Source organism: Pseudophryne corroboree, chromosome 7 (genome assembly GCF_028390025.1).
Source record: "Pseudophryne corroboree isolate aPseCor3 chromosome 7, aPseCor3.hap2, whole genome shotgun sequence".
NCBI classification, from domain to species: Eukaryota; Metazoa; Chordata; class Amphibia; order Anura; family Myobatrachidae; genus Pseudophryne; species Pseudophryne corroboree.
Window position 1 is genome coordinate 384,562,789 of NC_086450.1, and position 7,545 is coordinate 384,570,333.

General features: G+C 43.1%; 2 pseudogenes; one reads left to right on the top strand and one right to left on the bottom strand.

The window, feature by feature from the left end:
* Nucleotides 1-3,608: 3,608 nt before the first annotated feature.
* Nucleotides 3,609-3,727, bottom strand: LOC134947006 (5S ribosomal RNA; annotated as a pseudogene).
* Nucleotides 3,728-5,173: 1,446 nt separating this feature from the next.
* Nucleotides 5,174-5,292, top strand: LOC134947007 (5S ribosomal RNA; annotated as a pseudogene).
* Nucleotides 5,293-7,545: the final 2,253 nt, after the last annotated feature.

Consider the following 7,545-nt stretch of genomic DNA (forward strand, 5'->3'; position numbering starts at 1 on the left):
TATTATAGAAATTAGATATGTATTATAAAAAACCTATGATAAATTATTCTATAGATAGATAGCTAGGAATAATAAGTAAAGAAGAATATAATAGCTAGATAAAGAAATAATCAATAAATAAAGAATATAATAGCTATTTTCTATATATTATGAATTAATTTCGCATGAAACACAAAGGATATCGATGGCCAATCCAACTGGGGAAGTCTCTGCTGCTGCGTCCTCTCCAACCATCACATCCAGTTTGAAAAATAACTGTCATCTCAGTGGCACATGCCATGTCCTACAGTGATGATGTCACCGCTTCCTGGTCACCTGCACGCAGCTCCCACCTGTATCACAGCATCTTCTCTGTACATATAGGGGCTCATTCATCCTGGGTTCGGGCTGAGTGTGATCTTGGATGAGGATTTATATGGATTAATCTCTTAACCACTTAACTAACGATTTTTCCCCAAAAAAAACTGCTCCGAAATTGTCAGGTTTTTTCTTAGTGAATTATGTGAAGAACATGAATTTAACCCTATCCAAAATGATTTTAGTAAAAATAAAAATAATAAACAAATAAATATATATATATATATATATACACAGTATATATATATATATATATATATATATATATATATATATATACACTGCTCAAAAAAATAAAGGGAACACTAAAATAACACATCCTAGATCTGAATGAATTAAATTTTCTTATTAAATACTTTGTTCTTTACACAGTTGAATGTGCTGACAACAAAATCACACAAAAATTATCAATGGAAATCAAATTTATTAACCCATGGAGGTCTGGATTTGGAGTCACCCTCAAAATTAAAGTGGAAAAACACACTACAGGCTGATACAACTTTGATGTAATGTCCTTAAAACAAGTCAAAATGAGGCTCAGTAGTGTGTGTGGCCTCCACGTGCCTGTATGACCTCCCTACAACGCCTGGGCATGCTTCTGATGAGGTGGCGGATGGTCTCCTGAGGAATCTCCTCCCAGACCTGGACTAAAGCATCCGCCAACTCCTGGACAGTCTGTGTGCAATGTGGCGTTGGTGGATGGAGCGAGACATGATGTCCCAGATGTGCTCAATTGGATTCAGGTCTGGGGAACGGGCGGGCCAGTCCATAGCATCAATGCCTTCGTTTTGCAGGAACTGCTGACACACTCCAGCCACATGAGGTCTTGCATTGTCTTGCATTAGGAGGAACCCAGGGCCAACCGCACCAGCATATGGTCTCACAAGGGGTCTGAGGATCTCATCTCGGTACCTAATGGCAGTCAGGCTATCTCTGGCGAGCACATGGAGGGCTGTGCGGCCCCCCAAAGAAATGCCACCCCACACCGTTACTGACCAACTGCCAAACCGGTCGTGCTGGAGGATGTTGCAGGCAGCAGAACATTCTCCTTGGCGTCTCCAGACTCTGTCACGTCTGTCACATGTGCTCAGTGAGAACCTGCTTTCATCTGTGAAAAGCACAGGGCGCCAGTGGTGAATTTGCCAATCTTCGTGTTATCTGGCAAACGCCAAACGTCCTGCACGGTGTTGGGCTGTAAGCACAACCCCCATCTGTGACGTCGGGCCCTCATACCACCCTCATGGAGTCTATTTCTGATCGTTTGAGTAGACACATGCACATTTGTGGCTTGCTGGAGGTCATTTTGCAGGGCTCTGGCAGTGCTCCTCCTGTTGCTCCTTGCACAAAGGCGGAGGTAGCGGTCCTGCTGCTGGGTTGTTGCCTTCCTACGGCCTCCTCCACGTCTCCTGATGTACTGGCCTGTCTCCTGGTAGCGCCTCCATGCTCTGGACACTATGCTGACAGACACAGCAAACCTTCTTGCCACAGCTCACATTGATGTGCCATCCTGGATGAGCTGCACTACCTGAGCCACTTGTGTGGGTTGTAGGGAGGTCATACAGGCACGTGGAGGCCACACACACTACTGAGCCTCATTTTGACTTGTTTTAAGGACATTACATCAAAGTTGGATCAGCCTGTAGTGTGTTTTTCCACTTTAATTTTGAGTGTGACTCCAAATCCAGACCTCAATGGGTTAATAAATTTGATTTCCATTGATAATTTTTGTGTGATTTTGTTGTCAGCACATTCAACTATGTAAAGAACAAAGTATTTAATAAGAATATTTCATTCATTCAGATCTAGGATGTGTTATTTTAGTGTTCTCTTGATTTTTTTGAGCAGTGTGTATATATATATATATATATATATTGTTTCAAAAATTATAGATTTTTTCCCAAAACATCGATCGGGAACATCGTGACCATTGCGACATCCTCCAGGTATACAGGGGGTGTCTGGGGGTGGCTTGGGGGGTTAATTTACACTTCCCCAGCGGCTGCTATTGCCTGCAGCCGCTGGTGGGGGGGATCCTGCCGTGCTGACAGATCAGCAGTGATCAACAGCACGGCAATCTGTAGGGGAGAGTGCAGAGAGGCAGAGGGTCCTTCCGGTTCCTCTGACAGCAGCAGCGGAGGGAAGTTTCCCTTCCCTGCCCCTGCTAACACTGTCTATCTGACTGGTCGCATCCTGTGTAACCAGGTCAGATAAAGCACTTGCAGGCATGGTCACATCTGTTGCGACCATGCCAGGCAAGTGGTTAAGTATAACAGGAGTAAGGGTTACAGCAGTATTAGGTAGCAGCCGCTCACACACTGCTCTATGTAATGTGATAAAGAAACACTAAGGGGAAAATTGACTTAGTGGCGCTTTTCCGAGCTCTCGTTTGTCAGCTGTTCTGGCCACGGGATTTAGAAAGGCAACAATATTAGATGCAAAACCAGGTAAAAAGTACGAATTATTTTGTTTATAAATCTGAACGCATATTTACTAACACTGTGGGGCTGGTGCAGATTAAGTACTATACCAGCTTGCTTAGTAAATGTCATCACTGCAAACATATCCAGGCCTAGACACATATAATCCTGAGAAAGCTGTTTTATTTGTGCGGGATCAGAATGATAGTAATACTCAACATGAGGGGAGGGAATACCGCACAGGAGATATTGAGTATAGAAAGTTAATTTTCTAAACCAAAATCAGGTAATTACAAGAAAACGCTGTTTTCTAATTCTGATATTATTTGGTGGTGCACCCTGAGTCAGTAGGGGAACGTAGACAATATGGAAGAGAAGAAGACTCTTTTGTGGGCGCACTCTTTACTTTACATAAATATAGAAAATAGTCAAAGTAGATAAAAATACAAATTTTAATAATTCAACAAAATAATTTCTACACAATTAAGACAATTAGTGGTTCATCAAGAAGATAAAGGTGGTCAAATAATTAACCAAATATTTGAAATAGCACCATGTGCTGATATGAAAGAAACTGGATTTTGGCTGATGGAAGGAAATTCTGGACGTTATATATTCAGTGGTATATTGTGCTAATAAGCCAATTACTGTTATGCATTCCCCTGTAATATAGTCTGGATACTGGTAGTGCTTAAGAGTAGTATGCCACTGTCTGGTCTCCTGCCAGAGAAGATAAGAGCGGAGGGGGCGGCAGGGGGACAGGCAAAGAGTGGAAATTGGAGAGCAGTGTGAATCTGCTGTCAGTGTTAGACACTATATGGGCTCAATCAAAGAGCTCTACTGCACTGGGTATTCCTCAATGGTCACCCACTTGAGTACTAACCCAGCCCAACACTGATTAGCTTCCGAGATCGGACGGTTTCGGGCGTCTCCAGTGTGGTATGATAGTAGAGGAAATGACCAATATTACGGAGCTCTGGAATCACTGATGAGAGTTCACGAATTTACAAAGTTATTCAGGACAGATACCAGACATAGAAGAAATTAGATGGATCTGCTGCCAATGTTAGACAGGGACTCAACCCTGAATCACTGGTGAGAGTCCACGAAAATAAGGATTGAAAGAAAAATAAGTAGATAGTAAAAAGGTATAATGGGGTTTAAATCCAGATGCGGCAATAGTAAAATGAACTGGAATAATTACATTATCATTGGAAAATGTTGCCTAAACACAGGGTGCCTGAAATGCCAAAGCAAAGATAAGGAGAAAAAATTAATAACAGAGTACCAGCTATGGGAAAGTATCCAATATGATTTATCGGTACTTAAAAGTAGCAATGAGGTTGTAGCTGAATTGCATCTAGAGTGTAGCTGTTACAAAAGTTTCCACTGCAGGTTCTCAATGCCCCAAAAGGATATAACTATATAGAAGTGAAGTTGTAACTAAATAGCAATGATATGTCCAGACTGGGGGGGATCTATCAAGGTTTTTAGATTGGATCACTGCCAATAATATCACATGCAGAAAAATGAAAAATGCAGCATTATAACATAATACATTAATATGGCAGTTATTTATATAAGGCAGGCAAGTACCTATTAGCACAAAGTCCGTCTAGTATATAAATTGTATGATAGTAGAGTGATAGTGGCAAGTGCTCACAGGAGCAAATGAGAGAAGCATATTTAAATTGTTGCGTGCCTGTAACTCCCAATATACACTGTGTAGTAAGATTGCTATGGATAGTGGGAAAAGAGAGTTGATATTACCCGCGCCGAAATGGGGTAGAATCACCCCTTCTAGAGTCTTGACACCCGTCTCCTCGCAAAAGGTGCTAGCAGTCTTCTAAGAGCCCCGGGCATCTCGAATGATGGGGGGAGTTCAGGAGCCGCCGGTCCGATGGTGTCCTGTCGGACACAAGCCGCCGTCAGACATCCGCTGCTGCAGTCAGCCGCGATAGGTATGGAGTGGAAGTCAGGGGAGACGGAGGGCACGGGCACGGGCCAGATAACGTCCGAGGTTCCGGTCAGCCAAAAAGGTCAGCGGTTGTATCGGAATACGCGTTTCACCCGTTCGCCGGGCTTGATCACTTCCTTGCTTTGGCATTTCAGGCACCCTGTGTTTAGGCAACATTTTCCAATGATAATGTAATTATTCCAGTTCATTTTACTATTGCCGCATCTGGATTTAAACCCCATTATACCTTTTTACTATCTACTTATTTTTCTTTCAATCCTTATTTTCGTGGACTCTCACCAGTGATTCAGGGTTGAGTCCCTGTCTAACATTGGCAGCAGATCCATCTAATTTCTTCTATGTCTGGTATCTGTCCTGAATAACTTTGTAAATTCGTGAACTCTCATCAGTGATTCCAGAGCTCCGTAATATTGGTCATTTCCTCTACTATCATACCACACTGGAGACGCCCGAAACCGTCCGATCTCGGAAGCTAATCAGTGTTGGGCTGGGTTAGTACTCAAGTGGGTGACCATTGAGGAATACCCAGTGCAGTAGAGCTCTTTGATTGAGCCCATATAGTGTCTAACACTGACAGCAGATTCACACTGCTCTCCAATTTCCACTCTTTGCCTGTCCCCCTGCCGCCCCCTCCGCTCTTATCTTCTCTGGCAGGAGACCAGACAGTGGCATACTACTCTTAAGCACTACCAGTATCCAGACTATATTACAGGGGAATGCATAACAGTAATTGGCTTATTAGCACAATATACCACTGAATATATAACGTCCAGAATTTCCTTCCATCAGCCAAAATCCAGTTTCTTTCATATCAGCACATGGTGCTATTTCAAATATTTGGTTAATTATTTGACCACCTTTATCTTCTTGATGAACCACTAATTGTCTTAATTGTGTAGAAATTATTTTGTTGAATTATTAAAATTTGTATTTTTATCTACTTTGACTATTTTCTATATTTATGTAAAGTAAAGAGTGCGCCCACAAAAGAGTCTTCTTCTCTTCCATATTGTCTATGATAGTAATACTCACCAGCACTAGCGTTCGGCTGTTTCTGAATGCGCCATTTGATGCTGGTTGGAAGCATTCTTCATTGTGTTTGGATTTTAGCATTTTCATGCACGAGACGGAGACTTGTTTGTCTTGTAGGTTTTGATGCCTAATAGAGAATGTGTAGTTAATAGGTAAAACAAATGGCTAAGACCAAGGACATAAATGTATGTGTCATACCATATACAGTACCTGAAATAAACCAGACACATATACCATTGGCGCTGACCTGCACGCATCCTTTATTGTGTATGCGTCAGCATTTTTAGCTTTTACAGTGTAAGTTGCATTCTACCCAATTAGTGACCAACGCTGCACTAGGCCCTCTGTGTTTATTGCTATGTTCAGTGCACGGACGTTTACATGCGATTGCTAGGTATGCCTGTTATACACTGTACACATATTTCTAATGTCTTCCCTGGGATAGGCCCTTATTTCCTTGCATGTTGTCAAACAATTCAAATAAACTGTTTTTAATGCTTATTTTAAAGGTATTTAGCTGTCATTAAGAGACACTGTGCCTGATAGTACACACACCTGATGGTTTGCATACTACTCCGATGGCGGGGTTACTGTGCATATACAGGGACCTATTCTGCACATGTGCTGTCATCTCAGTGCTCCCAAGCCTTAGCATTATTGACATGCTGCGGCTGTTTGGTTGGTGGAACAGAGATGGCAATGGGGAACATTCTAAAAAACAAGGGCATGTACCTCCCGCTTTGTAGGTGTGCCTTGGCCGGAATATGCATCTTTCAATGCAGATTTCCTGGCCCTGGCACAGTGAGAACACCAGCCATTCTGTGTATACTCAGATGATCAATATTTTGTCAGATGATCCAATGCTGTATCCTTCAACGCAACGGCTTGTTATAGAAGCATGCAGGAGGCATCTACTTCCACAAGCGTCCCCCTGCAGCATTATCATATGTACACAGAGCAGCTGCATCCAAAGACGCGTCCCTCTCTGAATCAGGGCCATAATCATTGGGAAGGAGAAATCACTAGTGTGTACACCATGTTCTAAGATTGTCTGTGAGAATCGTAAAGTTGGTCAGATCGTGAGAGTGGCCGCTCAGGAGTGTGCTTAGCATAAGGGTAATGTATTCTGTGCTATTGCACCATTCAGTTTCTATTTAGCAATGTCATCTTTTTTCTCTTTCGTCCACTAGGGGATACTGGAACTTTCAGACAGCTGGGGTGTGAAGGATGCAGAACGGAGGTAGCACAATATAATGTAAACATTTTTTTATGTACAGTTGGCTCCTCCCCCTTCATGCCCCCTAATCCCTCCAGTTTGAATAATTTTCCTGGAGGTGGCAGCACGGAACAGGAGCTCTTGCTCCATAACAAGATTTCTGCTTCGGGGTACAATGGGCTCCACAGGGAATGACATTGGGGTGTAGAGTAGGATCTTGATCCGAGGCACCAACAGGTTCAAAGCTTTGACCTTCTTCCCAAGATGCATAGCGCCGCTTCCTCTATAACCCCGCCTCCGTGCACAGGAGCTCAGTTTTGTAGTTGGTGCCTTGCAGTAAGCAGGCACTTAACAGGGGGGCTGCTCTAGCAGCCCTAAAAGAAGCTTTTTAAGAAAATGGAAGACTTCAAGGGCTGCAGCAGAGACACTGCTAGTGTTAGATGTCAGTGAGACATCTCCTGCTGCAGCTCCATCACCTCCCCCAGCGGCGCTGTACACTCCCGTGCCCTTGTTGCCAGGTACCTACAGCGGAGGCTCCGGTTTTC